General features: G+C 41.2%; 1 protein-coding gene across 1 annotated transcript in view; it reads right to left on the minus strand.

The window, feature by feature from the left end:
* The window catches only part of plxna1a (plexin A1a), a 359702-nt gene extending 345197 nt beyond the window's left edge, over positions 1-14505 (minus strand). Inside the window, exon 1 of the mRNA XM_036125192.1 lies at positions 13997-14505. The gene's annotated coding sequence lies outside the window, so the exon portion shown is untranslated. The remainder of the gene's footprint in view (positions 1-13996) is intronic.
* Between the last annotated feature and the right edge of the window lie 13215 nt (positions 14506-27720).

Consider the following 27720-nt stretch of genomic DNA (forward strand, 5'->3'; position numbering starts at 1 on the left):
CCCTGAGGTCTGAGCCCTGCCCTGACAGACCACCTGTCAATGGATCGCCCCGTCTCTTAATGACCGCTGGAGATTGGCACCAGACACCCACCCACCCCTCTCTCCCTCCCAAGCAAAAGGGGGTAGAGACGACGGTTGGATATAGTGTTAAATGACAAAAAAAAACGCATAAATATGAGAATTCAAAAAGCTCCACGGAGGTTTTTGAACATGCCTGAGCCACGGTGCAGGCGCTGGAATGTGCTGCCGAGATAAAATTAGCCAAACAATTATCATTCTGTTGTTTTTCATCTTCAATAAGTGGCAATTTTGGGGACAGACAATCTATTCAAATATAGCCCTCTGTTCAGACCTCTTTGATGTCTAAATGAAGGATCTTTCGTTGTCACATAATTATACTCACATTTTAAAGAGAGAGATAAACAGAGCAGATGATTTAAGCGGAAAAGATGAAGAAGGGATCAAAAAGCATGGAGGATGAAAATGACCTCAGTTCTGTTCTTTTTAAATTCATTCCAACTGTGTTAGGATTTTGGTTCGAATGCACAGTGGCTTTCTTATTGGTTTTAGGGTGTCTTGATAGCTTGTACCCACAGGAGCCAAGATCAGGTGTATATGGCATGAAAAGCAGTTCAGATCTGAGTTGGACAGAAAATTTAGGTGCACGCATTTAAGATTTCCCTATGATCCAATTAATAAGAACTAATCCCTTTAATGTGTTGCTTTAAGTTTCAGGTAACGAGGCCAAGCAGCTCAGCGTATGTTTATGTACCAAGGTGTGTTCCCCCCACCATAACATGAGGCTATCTCAAGCAGATTTTAAGTCTGAGGAACAAAATGTGACATTATGGCAGAAAAAAGCATTGAATTGTAAATGAATCAGAGCCAAATTCCAGTGAATACCAAAGTCTGAATCTGTAAAATGAGTTTCAGCATGTCAGTTATACCTTTGTATGGAGTTTATAATAAGATTACATAAGTTATGGGGTAAAGCCGCTGGAAGAGAACCACCATTTATAGCTTTTATAGCTAACATTTTCAGCTTTTTATGTGTTCTTTATAGGTTGGCATGCAATGGTATCAGATTTTCAATGTATGGGAACCTTAGAAAATACAGTTTCCCAATCATTAAACCAAAAATTAGTTATATAACATAACCTGATCCCATTTTCCTTACAGTCTAATTTATTTAATTTTAAATATAAAAGTCACACCTGATGTAAGGCTGTGCATAAAAATCTATACAAAGATTAATATCAATGTTTTTAAAAACAGTTTAATATCGATATTCTGGCTTCCAATATCGATATACCTCCCAACGCCTAGGGGGCAGTATTACAGCGCGTCATTACTGTTCACAGTGAGGAAGTGCGGCAAATTTGTGGAATGGCCGAGAGGATTTTAGAAGCGACTTCATCCCTAAAATTGAAATGCATTGCACCAAATGCACTTTATTTTCCTGTTAATATATCAGTGCTCAATAAATTGAACATAAACATAATATTTGGCTTGTTTTGTTGATTAAATGACTTTGAGCATTGATTTGAAAGTAATAAATATTGATATTGGAGTCAAATCAAATCAAGCTGAGCTGTATCGAGAATCGCATTCTATCGTGAGCTATGTGTCGAGAATCATATAGAATCGGCTCATCCTAGATGATACCCAGCCTCACTTTGATGTATAATTTGACTTTTAGGGCAACAGCCTTGCTCTTCTAAAAGTGATAGGTGGCTCTCCTTTAGTGGCCACAACACAACTCTGTTGTTCTCAACCAGAAATCTTTCCAAACAGTCAAATTGGCTTTACTTGTCAGTGAGCTGACCGGAAGTGTGCAGAAACCAGCAAGGCTTGGCAACTCTTTCTCACACCCCCTCAGCGAGCCGTAGGCTGCCATGCAGCATTTTACATAAATACCACAGGTCATAAAAAAAAAAAAAAAACGAACACACCAAACAGCTCGCTGGAGAATGAGGGTTCGGGGTAATTAAGTTCCTGGGGATAAAGGTTCAGGGAAGCCCAAAGGAAAATACTGTAAGCATACAGAGTTATGCTAAAACATAAAACAAAGCCACGTAAAAGTGGGCGAATGAAGACTTCCCAGTAAAGTGGTTTGTAGTAGCCAGATGATGGTCAACATGTTGAGTAGAAGTGTGGACCATTTAGCATGCCATCTTTAAAACCCAGGCTGTAATTCACAGCGCTTGAAAGAGAGTCACATATCTGAGGTGCTCTGTCATGATTGAAGGCAAACTCTGCATGGAGAAACAATCACTGGAGATCACCTCAAGGAATTTAACTTCTTTGTTTTACAGACAACCCTCCACATTGTGCTGGATTATTTCAGAGTAGATCAAAGGGAAAGCAGGACTGCCATCAAGGTTAAACTTCATCAGTGGGACCAAGACGACAACAGTGCTCTTACCAGACCAAGGCCTAAAAGCGCTCTAAAGCAAGAATCGGCAAAATGTAAAAAGCTGATATTGGGACCTGTGGGATTTATGTCAATATTTGGGATCTTATGGCATAAACAGGTTGGACCGATCTGAATTCCAGCCACCTTAATCTGATGTGTTTTACCATCAACACCCATCACAATATGGGATCAGGTTGTAGCTAGCTGATGAGGAGAGCCTAAAATGAATAAATGAATATAAATTGAGGACAGGTGCCCAGACTAAGACTTTACATGAGGTATTTTTGTGAATTTAAATTAGGGATGCAGCCATCAGAATTTTACCAACATCTTCAGATCTCAGGCTTTTGTGAGGCTCTGACATACTGTAACACATTTTGGCTGATTTCAATTTTATTTGAAGAAGTACAAAAGGGACTAAACTCATTTTAGTAAGATAAATTAGCAATTAGCGCAGCACACATTACAAACACTGCGAACACTGAAATGTTTCTTAAGGACAGTATTATTGTTATCACAACAATAACATAATATATATATTGTGATAAAATTTAAAGTCCATATTGGCCAACCCTAAGTCACATGGTATCTAAGCAAACCAAATCAGAACGGAGAATAAAAAATAAATAAAGACGGGCAGAAACTCAGAGAATAACCGACAGTCCCATTAAGTAAAGCCATCTCTCTGAACAAAGGTTTCGTCACTGCTGCTTTCACCAAAAAGCAACACTTTCTCTCCAGCTTCAGTCCACTTGTATCCCCCCGTGTCTCTCCGTAGCTAAATTACCCGTTTGTGTGGCCTTTATAATGGCTTTTTCCAAGCATTGCAGGCTTATAAGAGTGCCGATTCGTGGGGCAGTTTTTAAACGCTCAGGGAGACGCCTCGGCCGGCCCTGCCGTTTTGTGAAAGAAAAGCTCGAGGTGCCGTAAATGGACCTGAACAAGTTCTTGACCCGGTGAGTTGCTGTATTGTGGAGGAGTGGAAGCATTTGTTTCAAAACTACAGCAATTGTGCATCTCACTAGGCTCCTCTGTCCTGCAGAGTCCAGGTGAACGTAAAGTGCAGGAAACACGCAGGAGAACAAGAGGAGACCGCAAACAGAACTGGACTGTCAGAGTTTTGGTTTTAGGGACTGCCACAGTCACCCTTAACTACAAAAGCAAAGCGAAAGCCAGTTGGTTCAGACAGTTGCCACAGAAGTCTCACTTTACCTCTTCCTTAGAAGCGTGATTCTCCTGACACACTAACCGTGTCAATGGCCAGTTTGTTGCAAAATCAATTACCCAATCCGAAAAACAATCAAATGGGCTAAAATAAATCACATCTGCTTACACTGCAGATGTTTCATTAGGACGGCAGCTGTTACGTCCTTCAGCAAAGCGCTGAACCTGAGAGAAATGCCTCTGATCACGGAAAACAATATGCATCACATATGGCTCTCTGATCCTGCTTTTGAATAGACACACACACACACACACACAGACATTGGCAAAACATTATAGTAACCCCCCCCCATTCCTACACACACTCACTGTTTGACTAAGCACTCAACAAAATGAGAAGTGTGTGTGCGCAGCAGCATGTGTGTGATGATTAGGGGAGTGTCACTGTGGAAGCTGACTCAGCATCTCTGCCTGTCTATCCCGTCCTTGTGCTGCGGCTTCCTCCCAGCCGAGCCGACGGGGATCTCTAAAAAAAAAAAAAAATGGTTAAAGCATAAAATCAACTACACCGCCTGCTTACCTGATATTTTTCAGCAGCTGGTAAATTGGTTTTGTCGGCAGCCTGGCAAAGGCACCAACCCTGTGGTTATCGATACTTTCTGCCCTGACGTGCTTCTCTTTCCTTCCTTGGGACACGCTTGTCCGCCTGGGTCTTTGTTTAACATAAACCATGTCACGGTTTATGGGGCTATAAACGTGTTTCGTCTCATTTATGATCTCATTTAGTCAGCTGATAGACTTTTGTGCAAATGATCCAAAACATTAATAAAAAACAGATAAGCTCTTGTTTTACCAGTCCATCTAAGCTCCAACTCTTATGACCAAAAGAGGCATGGATAGAAAACTAACAAAGCTGGCCAACGAGCAGAAATATAACAACATTCTCTATTGTTGGCAACATGTTACTCTGGGAGACCCATCAAGGCTGAAGCAACACGGTTTGACTATTTGATGCACATTTTCTGTACCAATCTGCCAGGGTGGCGCAGGTTAGCCGAGACTGAGCACACCAACTCTCCTTCTCCTATTCACAAAAGAATACACCAGACCCAGCATAAAGAAAAAAATGGATACCTACATTGTTTACATCCTCAATGAAAAATTAAAGAACTTTAGATTGATTTTATCGCCATGAACTGGGAGTTCCTCTGCAGCCGACCCAAAATGATGTATGATAGAAATGGCGAGCCCTTTGTTAAGCTCCCAACCTGCTGGGACAGGTATCCAGGTCCTGATCAAATGTAAGGGGTTTACAGTGCTGTAGGAGAGCTTATATATTATCTTAGCTTTATTTATCATGTACAACTTTAACTTGCAAATAACTTCTAGAATCACCACAGTAATAAAAGCAAAATCTTTCCCTCATTATCAGGGTAAAAGTCCCTTTGCCTCCCCTTTCATTTATCATTTTGTTAACCTTACATATTTTCTTCTTGGCTTTACATTCTTGGATGCATCCTTTTCAACAATAGCCTCATTATATATACTTTATGCAGCTTAGGCTTTTTACTGTAATACAAAAAAAAAACAAGATTAGATTCTGTTAAATAGCTTTTTAAAAATTCTGCAGGGTCCCTTTTGTTCCTGATTCAGATGGCACTAAATGTGGTGTGAAAAAATACAGTCGAATTCTACAGACTGTTTAACTTTTCTCCTGACCTTATTGTTTTAAAATAACATATAAATACCCCTAGTCTGCACTGTTAAAAAAAATGGTGCTGTTACTAGAAAAAAAAAAAATAAATCAACCATTACTAGTCTTAGCTAGCATAGTGAGCTAGCATGTTTAGTGAAAAAGAAATGTTATCTAATTTCAGGATGCTTCGGGGAACATAGGAAGAGAACAGATTTCTAACAAAATAGGTTAAACATAAGTAGGCAATTTTTGACAACGTACTGTTAGCTACATTATTAACATATGTACATTTTTATCCCATAACTGCTTCAGTTTTTATGCCCTAAATAGAACAGTATCACTTATAACATAGTTTGATTGGGACGGGTAGATTTTCATGTATCCAAGTACATGTAAGTGAAGGTAAAAGAAAAATTGTGTCGATCTGTTTCAGTCAAAAGATGAGGAATTAAAAAAAATTAACAGGTGATTAGGCGCTTTTTTTCACATGTTCTCTTCCAATTAATGTAGCATTAAATCTTCAAATTAGCTTCAATGTTTCAAAAATTTCTACACAGTTTCTTGTGTCTACAAATGCAATAATGATGACTGTTAAAAGGCTGCTTAGACATAAGAGGGAATGTGGGTGTACCTTTGTAAGGTCCACAACGGGATTTCAGGGTTTTCCTCCAGGCCTTATCTTTACGACATTACAAGCGCTCCCACACACTGCTAGCCAAAAAAGAAAGATGGTAGAGTAACATCTATCATTACCCTACCATTTAACCTCTTCACCCCTCCAATGTTCCAATTTCTTCAGCCTCCTTCATCTGGTCACTTCACCTCCCTCCTTCATTGTGCCCTGGCAGCCAGCAAAGACAGCACACAATCCATATATTTCAGCTTTTCACAAATCCTTTCACCTTCACGGACCTCTGCGATCCCTCTTCATGGTCATTTCTTCTCCACTTTCACACAGAAAAAAATCCCATTGTCTTTAAATATCTCGGCTCGGCGTGGAATAGAATTATTTTCTAGAAGCATACTGCAGCTCATTCAGAACAAAGGTGGCTACACACTCCGGCTGAGGTCAAACACCTGCACAATTCCCTTAAAACGAAGGGAGGGAATCAAACTTTTTCATATGGTTTGATGTGGGAATTGAAGCTTCCAAGCGTTTAGATAGTTTTGCCTCTTTTAAAGAGCAAAGCTATGTCCTTTTAACCTTTCAGAGCAGGTGTAACATGCTATTTTAAAAATGAAGCCTTGCAGCAGGGACTAATGGGTACGGTTTATTGTCCATCTTCACAGCCTTAAATAATGACTTCTACGTATTTTATCTTGGATCCTACAAAATACTAGTACACATTAATTGTTAAGGGGAAAAAAAACAATAAATAAATAAATATATCCGCATCATGCTGTAGGGATGCTGAACAGGGACAAGGAAATGGTTTCTGAGTAGATGGAAGGATTTAAGGAGCTAAATATACGGCAATGCTGTAGGCTAACCTGTTAGAAGTTGCAAAATCTTAAAAGTGGGTCGGAGGTTCACCTTCTAGTAGGACAACCAATTCAATTTCAATTCAATTGAATTCAATTTTATTTATATAGCGCCAATTCATGAAACATGTCATCTCGAGGCACTTTACAAAGTCAAATCCACTCTAAACAACTACCACGATTCCCCACTGTGGGACAGTAATGGCATTTCTATTCTATTCTATTCTATTCTATTCTATTCTATTCTATTCTATTCTAAACATCCGGCCAGAGCTACAACGGAATGGTTTAGATCAGCCTGGTGAGGAAAATGTGGATGGAATCCCTGCACTCGACTTCTAAAACGGTGGAATATCATAAAATGTTGTAGTTTGTTCTTTTGACATAGCTAATAGCAGGTTTTCTCACAGTTTAGGTGTCAAATAATTATTCAATGAAGACATTTTTTCCCCCTGCTGAAGTTATTTTGCAAAGAACGGCCAAACAAATCTGTCTGTCAATCCCCAAAAGTCTCAATAACATTTATAAAAGTCCGTGATCATAATTTGACAAAATGCAAAAAAAAAAAAAAAAGGATGGATATAGTACGGATACATTATCGAGCCCCGTATCTGATATGAGGCCCAGAAGTCAAAGCCTTGCTGTTGTTTTATCTTTCGCTATGTCATCATATCCCTTTTATAGCATTTCCCACCAATTACTTCCTCCCACACTTCCCATGGAACATATAACTACCAGTGCAGATAACAGAAGACATATCAGCATCTAAAGACTATGTACGAAGAAAAAAAAAAAACACAACAAGAGCAACGCTGTCCAACTCTGACCTTTGATGTACAAGGAAGGAACAACCGTATGAGGAGGAGATGTGTGCATGTATAAATGTGAGACAGGCTGATGGAAGTAATGCTGTTAATACAGGACGTTCTGGGATTTTTTTTTTCTTTCTTCTGGCTACTTATTAAGATATGGGTCAGGGATAGACTCATGCACACACACACACACACACACAGTCAGATATATGCAGTATAGAAACTGAATATTTTTCTGCCTCAGCTGCTCAGACAGCACAGAACATACGGCAGAAATTGGCCATTTGGGACAGCAAACACAAGCTGTGTGCTCTACAGAAGCAGAGGAAATTGGGTTGCAGGAATTCGTTTAATTGCTGACAAAACGGCAAAAAATATCCCCGCTCAGACTCGGACGAGGAGCAAACCCGCCCACATGCCCGCTGCGTCGCAAAGAAAGCTCCGAAAGGAGGCGCTAACCACAATCAAGAAAAAAACAGTCCTTCGTTAACTAACGAAGCGACCGTTTGAGATCAAGGCAGAGCATGACGACGGTTGTCACCTCCGTCGGCGGCTACCCGGCACAGATGTGTGTCATCGGAACCAACTATTTGAATTGGCCTGCCCCGTTTGAGCCGCCGTGGCCTTTCAGAGCGGGGGGGCTGCATCAAAAAGATGCCAGCAGCTTTAAAGCAGCCTTCAGTTTGTTGCCATCCCCTTCTCCTCCATCTGTCTCGGCTTTCTCCAGGCACAAATTGTAAAGGGTGTCACTTCTTTTTAAAAAAGTAGCTTTAAGTTCTACAGAACACTCCATATAGTGTCCTCCTAAACTCAATCCTGTCTGTAACAATCAAAAAGAACTTCAGATAGAAGCTGACATTTCTTACGAGTCAGCTTTATTTAGTGTCAATCTCCAATTATAGTCTGTTCACTGTATTATTTGCAATGAGGTCAGTGAGAACAGCTTCTAAAAACACATTATTATTTAAATATCCCTCATAGTCTTTCCTCACAGCCGGATAGATGCTGTTCTTTAAATGTAGCACTGATAATAAATGTAAGATCCACAAATATGTAACGGAATTACTCACCTGAAACAACGTCAAGCTAATCATCACATCATTGGCGCTGGAGAAGCGAAGCAGCTAAAGAACAGATCCAGTTGCCTGGAGCATTCAACCAATCCAAAACACTGCAGAGCATTAGAGATGCGGCATCGCACTGGAACTGTCGTGATGAGTTCCTTCTGACCCGAGGGGATTCCTAAGCAGATGCAATTCTGCGGTGCATTCAAGTACATCTCATTTACTGGGTTGTCTAAATATCAAAACTCCAAAGTGGTTTAAACATTTATTATTCTCAAATGTCTGCATGGTCTTCCCAGCTGGGATTTCAGCGGCTACACCCTTTATTAGTTTAAAAAAAGTCAAAGCCAACCTCCAGTCGGTTCTACAGCGACCACTTTGCATTTGTTTTTTCTTGATTGAGCCAACAGGAAAACGTTCCAAACTGTGACTTCAGATCCGAAGTACATATCGACCGGTGATTTTTATGTACCGTTACACCACTATTTAACACTGAAACATAATGGATTTTGACTTTTAAAAATGTAATAAAAAGTTGATTCTGACTACTTGCTTATTTCGCAGTGCATGCATCATTAGCCGTTAACAAGGTGTTCCATCATATTGGCGGAAAGAAACGTACTACGTTGTGCTCATATTACAGAAAGGACAAAGTCTGGGAAACACAGCAGGCCGTGGTGAGGAATCAAAAGGAACGCCACCCATCCCCCTGCGAAGGTGACACTATTTGAAACTAAAGCTGACATGTTAAGACCTACCAGCCAAGTTGTTTTAAATAACAGTAATTAGATTGTGTCAAACATCTTTGTTTTAAATTACCTGATTAATGCAGTGAAATGGCAGAATTTTAACTCACGGTAATTGTGCAGGGAGAACCTCCTACCTGCCTCCTGCTTACTCTATACAACGAGATAATAGCAAACTGGCAGCTATTTGGCACCTGCCAAAGAGTGTGCAGCTGTGTTTTCCTGCTATTCTTTTTGTTTACCTGCTGACCAACATCGTTACAAAAGGAGCTGCTGGGATTAGATCAGCCCAATTTAACTATTCAGAATGGATTTGGACTTGTTCTAAAAAGCCATGTTTCTCAATCAGTGGTACACGTGCCTCAGTTGGAATGCCTGGTCTTCATAAGAGTCTGTTAAAAACATTTCTTATGACTTTGTCTGAATAAAGATTAAGGCTTTTCAGCAATCGACAAATGTTCACACTTTTTAGCGTTTTTTTTTGTTGTTTGCACCAAAGTGCAACCTTTTCACTGTGAGGTTTATCATGTTGCATGCAAGCTCAGTCCTCGGTCCCAAAATTCGGCTAATCTCGCATCCAGGTCACAATGAGCAATGTAAAACATTTGATGCAGTGGTGTGATGAGAGCCAACACTGGATTCTAGTGGAGTAAAGCAGACCAAGAAATTTTGGACATTTTCATGTTCCCAACTATATCAGAATCAGAAATGCTTTAATAATCCCAGAGGGAAATTACAGTTCCAGTACAACCATCCATCCCATACATCACAAACATTTCGGGGGAACGATTTGACTGAGGCCTTGCTGCCAAGGACCCTGCCTGACGCGGTTTCCATAGGGCGCTGTCTTTAACTCTGTGGAAAGATAGGAGCCACATTTGGGGAGGGAGAGGAAAAAAAGGCATATTTCACACTTTATCCTTTTCCAGGATACAGTTTGAGATATCAAAAAAAAAACTCTGCACGGAAATAGCACACATAAGCACATCAGCTCATATGCTATATGAGAACAGTTACGCCACAAAGCAAGGCCAGAACGCGAGGATGAGTAAATTTGGTGTGAAAGAAACTGACTGGCTAGCAGAAAATCTTGATCTCTGACACCACTGTGATTTACTGAAGCAGAGGCTGCAAACCAGGCCTTCTTGTCCAACATCAGTGTCTGACCTCACGAATGTGCTCGTGGGAGAATAGTTAAACATTCTCATAAGCAAACTCATGACTCCTCCCAGAATTGTGGAAGCTGCTGTAGGAGCAGTGTGCTCTAGGAATAGGGTGTAACGTAAGTTTATATATCTGTAAAGGCAGACAAGCAAATCATTTTGTTAATAGCTATGTAGCTATAACCTTAAGAAAGGACGAGCAGAACGTGATGTGTAAACAATACTTCATGGACAGATTCACATTTATTTAGTTTAAAAAAAAAACACGTAAAATATAATTTGAGCACTACTCCTCTGCAAACCAATCAGACTCCAATAGTAGTTAGATCAGACTTTCTCGTTAGTGCGATTCAGACTGATGTTTTGTTGTGGAACATCAATTTACTTTTGCAGCCCATAGTCATCAGCAGCTCAACAGGAGAGAACTTGGCTCCCACACTGCTGGGTCGGCACTTCACTTCCCACCGGGCCCCTAAACAGTACTTAAATGTAGATTTTTGAAAGTGCTGTGCATAAAACGCTCTCGGTTTAATGTCGGTTTCATTCCATCCTGTGGAAGCGTTACGGCGGTGCACGCTCCTTCTGGGCATTTATCAGACAGGATACACTTTAAAACGCTTTATTGATATGCTCTATTGTGTCTGTGCTGCCTCCTCCCCCCCCCCCCCCCCCCCCCCCATCGCCGAGTCTTTATTTGTTACAGCCTCTCGAGGCACGGAGCACCTATGTGCGCAGAGAAGCAGCGGGGTTTATGTCGATTCTCCTGTGGCTCTCATCTCAGCCGGGGTCTGAGCCAGTCGGGGGCCTGAGAGGGCGGAGACCCCCGGCTCCACCAGCTGACCCCTGTACACATCCATGCACATGCTCGCTTTCACCCAGATAAAGCCTCTCCAGCTGTGGGCAAGGTGGTGAGTCTGCTCTGGCACGTAAAATCCACTCATCGAGCTCCAAATATAGAAATCTCCGAGTCAACTCTAACGAAACAGTTTCAGAATCGATCTGTAAACGTTTTAAGAGACAGCCAAGCTTTGGATGAAAAATGCTAATTTCCTTTTGGACCTGCAGGGTATCTGACCCTAGACCTAGCTTCGTCCTGATCTTGTAAAAAAGTAGTTACACTTATCTGGACATTTAATAAATCCATTAAAGTATAAAACGAACGCTTCACGTGTGCGTGGGAAGCGGCAGACTGGAAGTCCCTTTGACAGGAATTAGACGCGGCACCCACATATCTACATCCACACTTAAAAGACTGATCACAGCATGGCAAGAAGAGGGGTTTGTATCTTCTAAGAACAAATGAATAATACAAGAGAATAAACTGGGTAATTAGGTTAAAGGCAGCTCAGAGCGTGTACAGCTCACTGCTGTTGCCCAAGTCCAACGGTGACTCATTTGGGGGCTGAAAAACCTTTGAAAACCCACCGCGCTCGCAGGTGGAACAGGAACTCCAATGTTCCCTACAGTCACGGTGTCGTCTGCGTAACGGTGAACGCAGTCGCTTCGGATGTCACGCCTTGCCTCCGGAGTGGAGGTGATGCTCAAGGTTTCAGCCTTATCAAGGAGTCCCAGTGCAGCTGTGTCATTATGACACGAGTACTTAAAAAGGGGGATGTTTCTCACATGTCCTTGCATCTCCTCCACCGCTTCCACGTCGGCTCACTCTCGCTCATCCTCCTGAGCCCAAACCCCGAGAGGGATGGAAGTAGAAAGCGAAGGGGGGAAGGGGGCGGAAGATGAGTAGGTATGTTCAGAATACGAAAGAGAAGGCTTTCCATTTTTCCTCTCCCTACAAACACGCCACCTAAAGAGATTTTTTTTTTCTTCTCCTCCTCCTCCTCCTTCTTTTTTTTCTGCGTGCTTGGCAGCCAGACTGGTGGCTCGTTGCCCGTACAGTCTCTCCAAATCGGCCCCGCACCTACGCACATCACAAAAGTCAAAAATTCATAAGGTGACACAAAACTGTCAGCGCATGTTGATGCGACTCCCAAACGATGGCACATGTTTGGATGTGGGCGGATAAGGGGCAGCGAACACAGACACGCACGCACGCAAACACACACACACATGCGCGCCCGCGCACACAAACACAATCTCACATCTCTCAGGCCCCTAAACACATCAATAGGGGAGCCTCTAAAAAGTTCTCAAAGGGCCGATCAGATGGGGAGCACAGATAATCCCAAATGAAAAGCTATAACAAAGTTTTTTTATAATGCTGGTGGTTGTGTATAGGGATGTGTGATGGATATATATGTATATATGTATATATATATATATATATATATATATATATATATATATATATATATATATATATATATATATATATATATATATATATATAGGACATGATTAATGTGACAAAAACAACAAAAGAAATATAATTAAATAATTAAGTAAATCAGAGTTTCAGCCAATTGTAATACCATGTACATTTAAGAACCTACGCTGATTACAAAAAAATAATAATATCTTAGCACAGGTTTTAGCCAGCATTATGCCACCTTGTTTTAAAAATCCTGTTTTTAGTTTGTTCATCCCAGAATAAACTAAAAACAGCGTCTCATATCTTGCTGTTTGGCATATTTTTGAGGGGCGGATAACGGCGGAAAAAGTTGATGGAAGACAAAGAAAATAGGACTGTGTATAGAAAATGTGGAGATATTTAAAATTGTTTTACCCTGGTATGTCTTCTGGTATTTCATGCATATATTAGAAAGGGTATTAAAAAGCTGTCCGGCCAGGTGTCAGGGAGGCCGGGTCAGTTAGGCAGGGACACAAATTTGTTACGGGTGGTTACCCCACCTGTCCCTCACCTTAGCAGCGCCACTGCAAACAAAGTGTGTAAAAAAAAATTACATTACAGTTTGCGCGCAGAAGCACACATAATTCATATAGTTCACACATCATAACTTGTGTTTCCAAGTTTGGTTGCGTGTCTTGAGCGAATTGTCACCGATTGACCAGACCATACAACTTCTCTAATGTAGAAAACAGACCTCAAAGAAGCTTTAAAGCTCATGCCCGTGCAGTCTGCATCAACCCGTCCACTTTGCATCCAAATTCCGCAGCGTCTCAACCGCAAAAATTAAAGCGACCCTCCGCGCCACCCCCTGCAACAACTTGCAAAATTCCACCTTAAAGGCAAGCTGGTGATGTTCAGTCCTGTGGAAGACCCTCAGCCTTCATGCGTGCGTTATTGGCTGGCTTTGCCCCCCGTGTGCGCAGCGACAACCGGGGCTGATCGTTCCAAAGGACAAAAAGAGAGACTAAAACGTATCTCCTAATGCAGTGCAGGTTGGTCCAGGTGTGAACACGGAGCCTTACCGCTCGGGTGAAAATGCACAAGCAGAGACCAGAGGAATGGATCGGAGGAGGGAAGAATTGAAGGAAGATATATGTTTTTCTTAAACCCCTCAAAAAGGGGGAAAAAAGTTTGCCTGTACTTACTGATTACGCCGCGGTTTGAATTATCCCTGCTTAGCATTATTTCTTCTCCTTCTTTTCTTTTATCAGGATGCCAGAGTTGCAGCAGAAGACGTTTCCATTCCCGCTCGGCTTGTCAGAGAGCAGCAGCAGCAGCAGCAGCAACAGCAGCAGTTCAAAAAGCTCAGCTCTGCAGATCCGTGCGCACAGGAGAGCAGCGCTCAGCATGAATGAGAGAGGAGCTGCGGCTGGACTCCGGCATCCCCCTGCTACAGACGGATGAAGAAGGGAGCAGGGAACGAGAGGGAGAGAGAGAGATGGAGATGGAGATGGAGAGGTTGGTTACCATGCGCCCCCTAGTGGACAGCGTGCGTTACACCGGGTACACCAACGCACTACTGCCGGGCGCGCTTGGGTGGCAGCATTGGACCCGTTTTCAGTCCGCGGCTCCATGAGCTCGTGTCCGCCTTGTACTCCAGTTTTAGGCTGTCTTGACAACGATCAGGTTCTGTGATTGAAGATGCTCCTGTTCAGCTTGACTGATGGCGCCTGTCATCTCCCAGAGAGCGGACGTATTGCGCGCGTTCGCTCTCTGTGTTCTTTGCTCCTTGAGTTGTTGTTGTTTTTTTTTTTTCACGGCATGGCTTTTTCAGGTGGTTCGCAGTCTGGAGCTTGCGTTTACATCAACAGTGAAAACGCATGCAGATCAAAGCGCCTTGCTTTAATCTACCACCAATTGCAGCATATTTCAATATAGATTTCCCATAGAACAACACAAAGCAGGCTGGTGCGTAATTGTGGATTTAAAACTAAATGCTTCGTTGATGTTATTCTTCACAAATAAAAATCTGAAAAGCGCGGCATTTGTGTTCAGCCCTATTCACTCTGAAACTCCTAAATAAAATCCAGTGCAACCTTCAGGAATCAACAGTTATAAACAGGCACACAGAGGTTTTGGAGGGTAGGTGCTCAAGCAAAACAAAAGGGGGGGGGGGGGGTGGTCTATTACCAAACTTATTATTTAAATAAAACAGGACAGATTTAATTTACATATTTATTTGAACACAATCAATGCACATCTTAAACAGGGTAACTGAAATCATCAAGCGCAATAAATAAGTGAAAACAGACAGAACAGGGCCGTATGGTGCTTTCTTTTTATTAACCAAATATTCTATAATAATTAGCCTTCTACATACTGGTTTGTAGTTTTAATTTTGTAGTAAAGTGTGAATGCTTGACTTCTTGACCAAAGGGGAACTTTCTGTTTGTGTCTATTTTCAACAAGTTATTGTGAAAGCTAGTTGACAGCGAATGACAAATGTCATCAGTAAACTGGACAAGGCTTTGAAATAACGCAATAAGTACGCAATGCGTGGGCCATGGATGCTCTTTGTATGAAAAGGTGGTGTGATGCCTAAATGCCCTCACTTCCTTTTAGGAAACACCAAGTCAGAAGTCACGTAGAGTTTTTAATCGGTGCTTTGACGTTAAGTATTGCGGGTAGTTTTTGCACAAAACAAACCAGATGTGTTTACGGGGGTTTCCATAAACAACGACGTTACCTGTCTGCCTAATGCTACGGGTCAGAGGAGAAGTGTGGCAGCTGCACCTGTTTGGCCCGTGGCGCGCCGCACTGCATGATGGGGAGGGCGGGCGAGGCGGCGGATTCTGTGCACCGCGGGTCAGACTGGTGCAGAATCCTCACAGGAATATTCATAAATAAAGGGTCGGGGGGTGGGCTCCAGCAGAAAGCGCCCTTTTCTCGTCAAAGGAACAAAAGGGCAAGTGCTTGAGCACCGCTGGGGATCAATCTGTGCACGTGCCATGTTATTAAACAGCATCCCAAGCTTTAGACGACTCAAAGAACACATTTCAGTCCATTATCTAAAAGATGAGAAGAGCAGATCCCAACTGCAAGGCTCCAACTGAACAGAAAACATCTGCACCTCAGTGCCTGTGAGCATGCCCACTACATGTGCGTGCCTGCTTCCTTTCAGGAGCATTTAAAGCTGAAGGTCAGCTTCCTTCCTTGAAACCCCACAAATCACCTCCATCGACAGCGCTGGCCTTGTTTCTTACATCATCAAACAATGCGGCTGGCCATGTCTCATTTAGAGAAAGATGACATTTTTCCAGGGCAGGGACATAATGGGGGGGGGGGGATTATTCTAAAGAGCTCACATTAAAAAAAAAAGGAATCCAGGAATGCGTTTCCTACACATGCAACATGAACCACATTACAAGGATTATCACTCCTCTTGCTCGTACAAGACAAGGAGACACGGTGTTTCATCATCGGCTTGTCCTGCATTCTTAGAGAAGACGTCGCCGGGTTATAAGGTGATGTAACTGTCCCCAAAACCAGGCTTCTGCACTGACATCTCAAATTAGAACGCTATTAAAGAGATCATTTATTTCCACTACTCTGTTAGAAAAAATCACTTATAGACAATTTAGTTCTGTTAATTGTGTTTTCACTACGGCTTACAATGGAATTAAAACATTTAATTATGTTTCTCAGGAAAGACCAATAAAAAGATAACATGCCAATGTGTTCGCAATAATCAGTGGGACAGGATCGTTCTTTATAAAATAATACTGTAACAAAAGACAGATTCCCTTACCAATAAAACATGCGTGTATTTATATCTAAGTCTGCCAGAAAACTGACAAGCTCAGAATCTGAATCCTCTTGGGGCGCCTCGATATTGGGGCCAGCCCAGCAACGTTTGTTTATATAATGAACATCAGAAATCGCAGTGTGCACGCCCAACACGTTCTCTGTGTGGGGCACAAATCCTCTGGCCCCAAGCTCAGATCGTCCAATCAAAATATTTGAATTGCAGACATTACGTTTACATTCTGCTGGATAGTGTGCAACCATCTAGACAAGGCAAGGCACATTTATTTATATAGCACATTTCAGTACAAGGACAATGCAAAATGCTTTACATGATTAAAACATTGCAAAATAAAAACTGAATAAAAAGCAAGTAAAATAAACTGTTGGAATAAAATTTTAACAAACTAAAACAAAAAAATGTAAACTAAAAGCAAACATTAATCTTGTGCTGTTTGTCAGTGCTAGCTCATTGAAGGATTGATGTCAATCTTTTCTGTTCAATAAATGAACAATATGGATGAGCCTTTCTTTATAATTCTATGTATAAAAAGTTTAATTACATCTAGCTTATATAAAATGTATTTTCTGGTGTGTTGGTTTATGCTAATTCATCTGTTTAATTCAGCATTGAGCAAAGTCAAGGTGTATGCATCCCCCAAAAAAAATAAAAAAAAATAATTTGTTGCTGCTAATAGGTGTTGAGTTTTTGTGCCCCACTTGACTTATCATGCCAGATACGCCTCTGGTAAAATTGTCCTTCCATCCTGAAAATAGTCATTATATTATGTAATCAAATAAAGGAGGTTAAAAAATCATTCTCTGTGGGAGCTGCAGGCCTGTAAAAACTAGAACCAATCTTTGCCACTGGGTCCGCAGGGCATGGATTTGTCAGAGTTTCCTCCTGCTCTCGCTCATAGATGTTATATACTCAACCCCCTCTGTCCCTCCAGTACCGGGGGTATGGCCTCATCTATTGGTTGTCCCACATGCCAATCATTCTGACGTGGAGAAGAGCAGGTAAGACAGTCTTGCCAATGCACAGTTTTTTAAAAAGGAACTTGGAGAAACTGATGGAAAAATCGCCTACCCTAGTTTTAACCAAAATAAAGAAACTGGCCTAAATCACCACTGACCTTAGAAACTTGACACTGAACCTCAGGCAGCTTGGATTCAATTTCACTCTTCCTTCAAATTGTAGGACCTTAATTTCTAAATGAAATGAAACACTACAGTTGACACAATCTGAAAACAGGACTTTAGTCCACTGGACAACAGTCCTGTTTTCTATCATCTTAGCCCAGGAGAGACAGATTTGACAAATCTGGTTCAAGCCTGGCTTAACTCAAGGAAGGCAGCAGTTGTAGCCCATGTCTTGGATACGTCTCTGTGTGGTGGCTGTGGAAGCTCTGGCTCCGGTCAAGGTCCGCCTCTGGTAAACTGAACCCTTGAATGGGCTTTGCTTCCCAGTTGCTTTTGCACCTTTTTCTACCACACTTTGCCCCTGCAACTTTTGATTAGTACGCACGGACGCAGCTCTCTTTCAGCAGCCATCTTCATTAGAACTGACCATTTGTGGTCAAATACTGTCTGCTGGACAACCGTTCAGGCTTCAGCATCATTGTAAAGATCATAACATGGACATAATATTACACTTTTGCATTAGATTCAAATGTCTTTACTTAATATAATAAAAACAATTCTGAGAAACTGATGTTTGTATGAGCTGTAGATCATAATAAATAAAGTTAACGTAATTTTATTTTAAAAACAGAATTGTGCATATAATAAATCTGCTAAATATATAATTTTTGGTTTCTAGTTGAATAGCTAAAACAAGCATGTTTGTTGATATTAGTTATCAACATATTGTGATAACTATATTAATGAGGCCGTGATCAGAATTTGATATTGGGGCCCACTTCTAGGTATGCCTATCACCCACCAGCCCTAACCTGGGTTCTATCATATCCAAATAAGTCTATCTATTTATTTTTGTTAAATAGAAATTATTTTCAATTGGGTGTTTAGAAAAACCCTTGAAGTAAATTTAAATCAACGTCTCCTCCTTGATGAAAATCTGGGGCCCCTGCTGGCATGTGGGCTCTAAGCAGCAGCGTAGTTTGCTTATGCCTGGGGCCAACTCTGCGAGAGGACATGTATAATTTACACCTCTAAATCCACCTTAATTGGTACAGCTGAATTTTAAGTGTGGGTTATAAAACATCTCCAGGATCGAGTGCAATGAAAGAATCATGTGCGATCAGTCTGTCCAGTCAAACCAACGTTTTCCTCTGTTCGGGGTCATCGGGGTCTGACCTTGTTTCTCCGTCAGCTAAAGCTTTAAACACACATACTGATTATTTACGCTGGTTATTTACTGTGGATGTGTCTGGAACAAATATAGAAATTCCACACTGAAAAGCTCTGTGGCGTTGGACAGGGACAATCCTCCTGTCATGCTCAGGTACATAGACATTTCCATAATAAACATTTTGTTTGAATTTAAAGGTAATATAAACGTAGTACTTCCAAATCAGAGACTCCAGCAACACAGAAACGAGGAGGAGTTCCTGCCTTATGCCCAAGCCTGAGCATTTCAATTCAAGCGCAAGAATTTTTCCAGAACCTCTCCCTCCTTGGCCCGGACTCTGACCTTTGCAGTCCCCTTGTGAATATTAAATGCTGATATTCCTGCCCATATTAGTGATGACTGGGGAGTTTTCATGCAGGACAACGGCGGTGTCGCATTCCCTTCTCTCCACACTGAGGAAGAGGATGTGGTTACACAGATGATACATCGCAGCTCAGATTACTGCATGTGTGCATGCTCATGTGCATGTGTCTGCATGTGTGAACATCCTTTCTTGCAAAGTCCCAAGATCTCCCCCCCCCCTCCCCCCCCACCCTTTTTTTTCCCCCTCTCCCGGTTTAAAATGTGGCTCAAAGTGGAATCACCGGGGTCTTAGGGTTCATCGCTCAGATTAGATTTTCAGACTCAGCGTGTCATCAAAGACTTCTCAGGTACATCTTAAGGTTACATGCGCTCCATGCGCTGGCCACAGGGTGTAACCTCCCACAACAATAACTGTAAATCATTCTGTATAAAAATGGGTTAAGATATACAGACTCAGATAGGCTTAGGGGGTCTTGATATATATATATATATATATATATATATATATATATATATATATATATATATATATATATATATATATATATATATATATATATATGTTTCTGTGTGTGTCTGTGTGTTCATGTTTTGATCATAAATGAATAGATACCTTATCTAGCATTAGATTTGGAACTTCAGATACAATTTCTTTGCAAAACACCCCTTGTAGTTTTCCGGCTTTCGTGAGGTTACAACCCCAAGTGTCAGCGCATTTTATCAGGATTTGATCTGTTAGATCAACACAAATTGATGCATAACCATGAAGTGGAGGGGGAAACAAGCTTTGTTCTGCAAAATAACTTAAAACATGTGGCACACAATTTATCTCAAGCTCTTTCTGATGCCCCTAAATAAAATCCTTTGCCCCTAACTGATTGCTTAAAGGGGAAGTCCGGTCAACAAGGAAAAATCAGGGTATCATTAGCTATAACTAAAACTAATACGTTTGTGGTTATTTAATTAACTTATCTTTAATCAATAAGAAAATAAAAACATAAATTGTCGTCTGAATCACTGTGTATGGGGGCTGACATTACTGCCCATATTTGGGCAGTAAGGGACGTTTGATATCACACCCTGTGACGTGGAAAAGCGGAAGCGGCGACAGCATTTCTCTCCGCTTTCCATGCAAAGTCAATAGGAGCCGTTCTACACAGCTGCGATCATCAATAATTTTTTCGGATTTCCAGAGGACTTCACCGCTGACATTCCCAAGAGCTATTGCTGAAGCAACAATACCCACGTGCATGGCCATCGGATGTTCCAACACAACTGGTAAAAGTAGAAAAAACATTGCTTATTTCAACTTCCCGATTCATGAGCCACCGGGCTCGTTGCTGGATTGCCAACTTGAAGAGAGCGGATTTGCCATCTAACTTCTGGCCAGAGAGAAAACACGTCATATGCAGCGACCATTTTGAAGAAGAATGTTTTGAACATGACATGAGAGCGAGGATTTTCGGTAAGTTATTTTTTATTTTAGAATTTTTTATTTAGAATTTGCGGGGATGGTCACCGAGCAGAGGGGCGGAGGGATACCACATGTGATGTGGTATCCCTCTGCCCCAGCATGTGCTGGAACGCTCTTATATTTTAATATTTATACAATAATGACCACCTGCCCTATTTACCTGCCTTAAGTCACTTCAGCGATCTCTCCTCCGCTGTGTGTGTGTGTGTGTGCGCGCACACACACACACACACACACACGCGTGTATACATATATACTGCAGGACCCGACTGAGTTTGCACTGGAAATGGGTACGCTGGATTCCGTCAAAAGTACGGTTTCTGTCCAGAAACTCTTCTAAAAAAATCCATATCGCCATCAGATGATGATAGCTCCACAGAGCTTCCATCACTGTCACTAAGTACTTCATCACTCTCTGCTTCGTACAGAGCACCAGTCGTCACCATGTTGGAAAATAGTGCGCCGTGACAAACAGAGCGTTGAAACTTGCTCAACTGCGGGTCCGCCGAGTGACGTCAAAAAATGGGAGGTGACAGTACTATTCTTGACCAAGATGGATTCCTCCACATAAACATGATTAAATGAAAATTATTCATAATTAAAAAAACTTATAATTTTTTGCACAGTATGTAGTAGTTTTATATTTAAAGTACTTTCAGCAGTTTGAATTCTGATTTTGACCGGACTTCTCCTTTAATAGAGCCTGCTCATGTGTGATTTAATCAGAGTATACATTTAGTGTGATGTGTGAAGGTCTCAGCATTGGTGAACGAACAGCATCATGAAACTCCAGCATAGGCGTTTACCTGCCAGCAGGACAACATCCCTAAATATGCAGCCAGAGCTACAAGGAATGGTTCAGCTCATGCATGCATGCTCATTTATGTGTTGGAATGGTCCACAATTCAAACCGAAATGCAATTAAGAATCTGCCTTAACTTGAAAATGATAGCCTCTAGATGTGCAAACTTGCTGTGACATAGGCTAAAAGGTCAAGAAAGGCTGAATGCAAATGCATGCCACACTTTTCAGCTTTTTATTTTAAAAATAGGAAGAAAAGAAAATCCTGTGTAATTTTCCTTTCATTTCACAATTCTGTGCATAATGTTGGGCTTCTCAAACCCCAATAATCTACAAATACAAGTTGGTGGCTGGAACGGGATAAGCTAAAGATCTGTTTCAACAGAACGGGCGACCATCAGCTGCCAAGCTGTACACGACACACCTGTTCTATACAGTTTAATGCTGATGGGACGAAATCAAACAAAAGAAGAAGTCCCAACAAGAAAATACAAATGTATGTTTGAATACCTCAGAACTAAGAATGAAAACGCTACTCTAGTAGACGTGATACATCAACTACCAACAAAGCAAAAAATAAATAAAAAAAGGAAATAAAAAAGAGACATATGCAAAAAATGTTCCGACTTCTTACTTTTTTAAGTGTAAATTCAGAACCTTTCTCAGCGGTTCTGCTCCCCTATCGCGGTTCTCATTGTGCGCGGCTCGTCAGCAGGCAGCCGAGCATGGTGTGAATGAAAACGTTTTCCACTTGCTTCACAATTTCTCTCCTTCATTTTCGCGCTTGGCTTCTATCTTCCTCCATCTGAGCCACCTTCCAACAGAGCCTTGATCAACAACGTCCATTTCATTTTACAATCGCCAACCGATGCCAAATCATAATTAAAATCTCCGCAGAGAGAGCTGCCTGAAAAAGAAGCTAATTAGCCGTTAAAATAAAAACTGTTTTTCTGTGGCTAATTTTATTTATTTATTTTTTTTTTTGCAGAGAGTGGAGGGAAGCAGCGTTTATAGACTTCCTTTAACTTTTGTGTTTTGAGTCAAGGCCCGGGTCCACATGTCAAGCATACCTTCTTTTTTTTTTTTTTTATCTTTGATCAGCAACAAAATCATAAATATTTCTGTGATGTTGGATTCATCTGCTACAAATTCAGCTGCAATTACAGAGAAAGACCAAAGGAGTGGATGGAAAAAAGAGCCATGAGCTGAAAGGGAATAGAAAAGTTGGAGAAAGAGCGCATGCAGAGAGGACGCTGGCAATCACAGACAGAAGAAAGGGAGAGAAAGGGGGCGGCTTTGCTGCTGCAGCTCAAAAGATGACCAAGCTTCTGTGCTCCTGCTTTGTCCCTGCTTGATCTCTATCTCACGCGTGTCGCACACCCACGCTCAAAGCACAGGTGTAACCGCACACACAGGGCGAAAAAAAAAAAAAGGCCACGCTTCTTTAGCGCTTCCTCCTTTTGTCTTTTTCTGGAGGCGTCTGTAATTACAGCCAGGCCAGTGATGAGCAGCAGGGGAGGCAGCTGATGTTACGGCTAACTGGGAGATTTCAACCTTTGAAACTGGACGTGCGCGCCAGCGAGAAACGCCAATAAATGGAAGCCAAAATAAAGAGCCAGGAGACGGTCTTTGATTTAGCTTGTTTCAAATAATTACACAAAATGGGAGTTGGTATGTCGGTAGTCTGCAGCATCACAGCGTCTCTGTGCTGTTTTCTTTGATCAATTTTCTCCCTGCGCATGACCTTGTAGCCATGCAGCTCTCCAGCTACATTTATATCCATCTAGTAAATCCTTCTGCATTGATGGATACAACACGCTGCTAGAATTTAAGCGAGTTCCTGGACTCTCAGTTAGCATTCTGACTTCGGGGGGGCAGTGTTTTTTTTTTTAACCCTAACCTCCATGCATGCATAGTGTTGTTTATCAAACTTGTGTAATTTGTGGACCATCAATTATCCAAAGAAAGTTTAGGGAGCAGAAGGATCAGGAAGATCTCTTTGCAGCTGATGTGTAACAGCCCTATAGGAGCAACCCTCTATTGAAATGTTAGAACAGTCAGAAGGCTAATAAATTAGCATTTATATAAATTGATTAGACACGTTTTAAACTGCAGTCATTTGGGGGAGGGGGGTCCTTTGAGATTGACCCTGTTGCAACAAACTGGAGACTCCAAAAGCTAAAAATCCAAACTGATGAGGCTGTTGCCTGTTGGGAGTGAAATACTGACTCCTCCCCTCTCCAAATCAGCCCAATTAAAAACAACTCAACCCATTAAGGTTCTGCCCCAGGCAACATTCCAAGAAGCCAACTTTTTAATTGTGTTTTAATTTGCACAATAGTCTAATAAACCTACAGACGTGAAGTCGTGTCTGCTCGGACACATCGAGATATAATGGCCAGTTGTTTTGTCTTGACACCATGGCAACCAAAGGGAAAGAAAAGGAAGAGTTGCATGTTGATGGAAGAACTGAGCGGACTCCTGACAGATTTTATGTGATGCCCTTTATCTTTTTTTCTTTTCTTCTCTTTTTTTGCAAACAGTCTGAAAAGTGTTGAATATGTTTGTGTTCATCTTCAAGAATTTCTGCAATCACAACTGCTTCACTTTCTCTACCAGCTTTACACATCGAGCGATGGCCATTCTTTCCAACAAGTCGCGGTCGGATTGGATGGAGAGCATTGGGGAATATCGGTTTTGAAGTCCTGCCAGAGATTCTCCATTGTTTGTGGATGCTGACTTTGACTAGGCCATTAGAACACTGTCATTGTTGAATTCAGAGTTGCCAGGTAAGAGTGAAGCAGTTCTTTTTTCATCCAGCAGTGATAGATGTCCAGGAGGGTAATGTGGAATTGGCGAGAGTTGCTCAGACAATCGGGAAGTTTCCAGATGGAAACAGAGGAAGAGAGGGCAGGCAGATGGTGCGTGAGACGGACCGGGGTCAGAGGAGCTGTGAAGTAAAGACATGGAGAAGGGAACTACCCAGGTAGACTTTCACAGAACGTGAAAGCAGCTTGAGGCTTTGAGGGATCTGATCTTTGTCTCTAATACTTCTTGAGATAAATACAGATATGAGGTAGGTCGTTCTGAGGGTTTCCAAGACGCTCAGCAAGAAAAGAAGATTTTCTCCACCACATACACTATCAGTCAAAAGTTTGGACTCACCTTCTCATTCAGTGGATTGTCTTTATTTTTATTGGTACTGCTGAGAACTACTTCAAATCAGCTGGAAAACCATTTTTGCCGGTTAACCTCGCGAGGCTCATTGAGAGTCGGCCAATTGTGACCAAACCAGTAATCAAAACAAAGGGAGTGTATTTAGAAAAAGTTCAAATACACAAGATGTCTTTAGTTATTTCTTATTTTTGTGTTTGATACATAATTCTATGTACTTTTGAGTCATAGTTTTAATGTCCTCACTATGTTTTTGCAATGTAGAAAGCCCTAAAAATAAGGAAAAGCTGTTGAATGACAAAGCTGAGACCAAACGTTTGACTGGTAGTGTAGGTGGATCATGGGGTGAATGAAGGCTTCCTGCAGCCTGATAACAGGATTAAAACCAGGTTAGCTGCCTGCTCAGACCCACTCACCAACATCTCAGAAGGTCTGAGGTTGGGATGTGATAAAATGTGAGAAATTTACAGGGTTGCTCTTTATCTGGTAGTTGCCATATGTGGTGATCTCAAGGTCTTACTCCAATTTATATGTATCCTTGTGTTTTTCCAGACATGCAAGTTCACAGCCAATCAGAACCTGTGACAAACTTTCCTAAAATCTGCAGCTCCAACATCGCCCCTGTCACTTTCAACCTTTTGGTTCCTCTCTGCCATCTCCTGCCTGTTCGCCCTTCAATAATTTACTTCTCAGGTCCCATTCATACTGGTAGGAAACACCCGAGTTCCCTCATGTCACAACCTAAACTGGAATAGGCATCACTCACCTCGGACCTCATCCTCAGTCCTCTCAACATCCCCCAGATCAGTAAGAGAAAAGGGTTACTGGACTTGTAAAAATACCTTTATAAATATGTTAATACCGCTTCCCCTTTAACTAATTATTTCTTTACTGTATCTACATATGGGTCAGAAAAATTCCCTTAAACATGACAAGGTGGCTTTATTTGAAAAGAGTTGTTTTCAAGATCTGACGTTACAGCTATGATTGGATTTCACAGTTCTGGAACCGAATACACAATTTGTTCTAAATTATGTTTCTTCCATTGTTGAAAGTACACAATCAGGGACCACCTAATTTACTCAAAATGGGTTGGGTAGCAATGTATTTGTTGTATGAAGCCAAGGAACCCCCAATGAAATGCATTTTCCCACCAGCTTTGCTTCCAAACAGAAGTTTTAACTCCATGATGCGATCAAGGTAGGTTTTACGCTAGATTCTTTATATTGAAATAACGTCAGAATGGATGAATTTATTTTTTTCACTATGAAATGCTGCAGAATGCTTATTCAGCACGTCTTAAAAAGCATAGACCATTTTACATTTTTTTTTTTACTTTTTTTAAGTGATAAAATCTGATTTATGATGATAACACAAAAGTTACATATCTTGCATGAGCAGATAAGGAGATGAAGAATGGGGAGAGTAACAGAAGGAACCTGTAATGAACAATAAAAACCAGAGATGACACTGGATTAAGGTGGGATTTGGAACAGCAGGGGAGGGTAGCAAAACATGGAGACTAGGGAAAGGGGAATATTAAACACAGAAGAAACTTGTGTGCTCCATTTACCCCAGAACTCAAACAATTTAGGTCATCTCCACCTTGTTTCGTACCAGTTTCCCTCTTGTCAGACAGTAGGAAAAAACATGGACGCTTGCACAAAAGTCCTTATTACATGCATAAAAACTGCCAATATGAGTCTAAGAATGGATGTTAAAGTCACATTTTGTCGCACAATCTTTTGTTGAGCCATACTGAACTGTTCATGAGCATCAATAAGTTAAACAATACGTGGGAATCTTTCATTTCTAATTTAGCCACTATGGCTACTGTTCTTATAACAATAACAATGACAATAACACTTTTCTACGCAGTGCTTTGTGCATATGAACTTTGCTGAAACATACCGTCTTATGAGCACTGAAAAGTAGTATGCGTACGGCTGACTAAATGCATCATAAATAATAAAAAACTGCTATAAACAGTCAAAGTATGAACTTATACAGAAAATGTGTTGTGAGTGAAAGCCACCAGATGAACTACAAACCAAGAGGCAAAAGATCAACACAGAGAGAAATATATCCAAATGCACTGAAAACAGAACAAAAGACATAACACAGAAAATCAACACAAAGAATGAACCAGTATGGCAAAACCCTAATGACAATAATAAAGAAGTCAGTATGGCAAGATCCTTCAAACATAAATAAAGATCAATGACATGATCGGAAAACCAACAGATTTTAATAGTAGATAAAAAGAATGAACATCAGTAAAATTTGTGAAGGGTTTTATATTAGATTTTATGTGAAAATTTGAATTAGATGTTGGTGTATTCAACGATAAAACAAATAAATGAAACAATTTTAGATACCTGTCAAAATAGATAATCTAAGATGCACCACAAGGTTATCAGTGTAGCCATAATACACAGTGTAGAAGTGCAGTGACCTGATATTAAGGACTGGAGCATAGCTTGATGGTGGACACCTGCCCATAGTCATGTTATTTTACAGCTTCCACATGATTAACATGGAAGACCATAAAGACTAACAAAACATGTCAAATTCATTACTGCTGTTCATATAGTGCAAAAGGGCTGTTGTCACCTGATGTTGTGCTGACGGAAGTCATTTGAAATCTTTACTGTCACCAAGATTTCCACATGCCACAGAATACAAATGTTTGATATGGGTCATCAAACTTTTGGATTTTATCATCTAAAAAATGTATAAGGGTGGAGAAGGATCAGAAAGATCTCTCAGCATGGTATGCTGCATGTTTTATTTGGGGAGGGTTGGTTCTGTTGTTGAGTGTGATCTCCTTTGATGGGGTAGCAGCATTTGAGAAGCTGACTTGAAGAAGCTCAACAAGCTTATAAAGAAGTCCTGCTTTGTTCTGAGGACACTTCTAGAACCTGTGGAGACGACTGTGCAATGAAGGATTCTTCATAAAACGAAGAACATAGGACAGCCATGAGTACCCTCGTCATCAG

The sequence above is a fragment of the Fundulus heteroclitus genome, chromosome 1 (genome assembly GCF_011125445.2).
Source record: "Fundulus heteroclitus isolate FHET01 chromosome 1, MU-UCD_Fhet_4.1, whole genome shotgun sequence".
Taxonomy (NCBI): Eukaryota; Metazoa; Chordata; class Actinopteri; order Cyprinodontiformes; family Fundulidae; genus Fundulus; species Fundulus heteroclitus.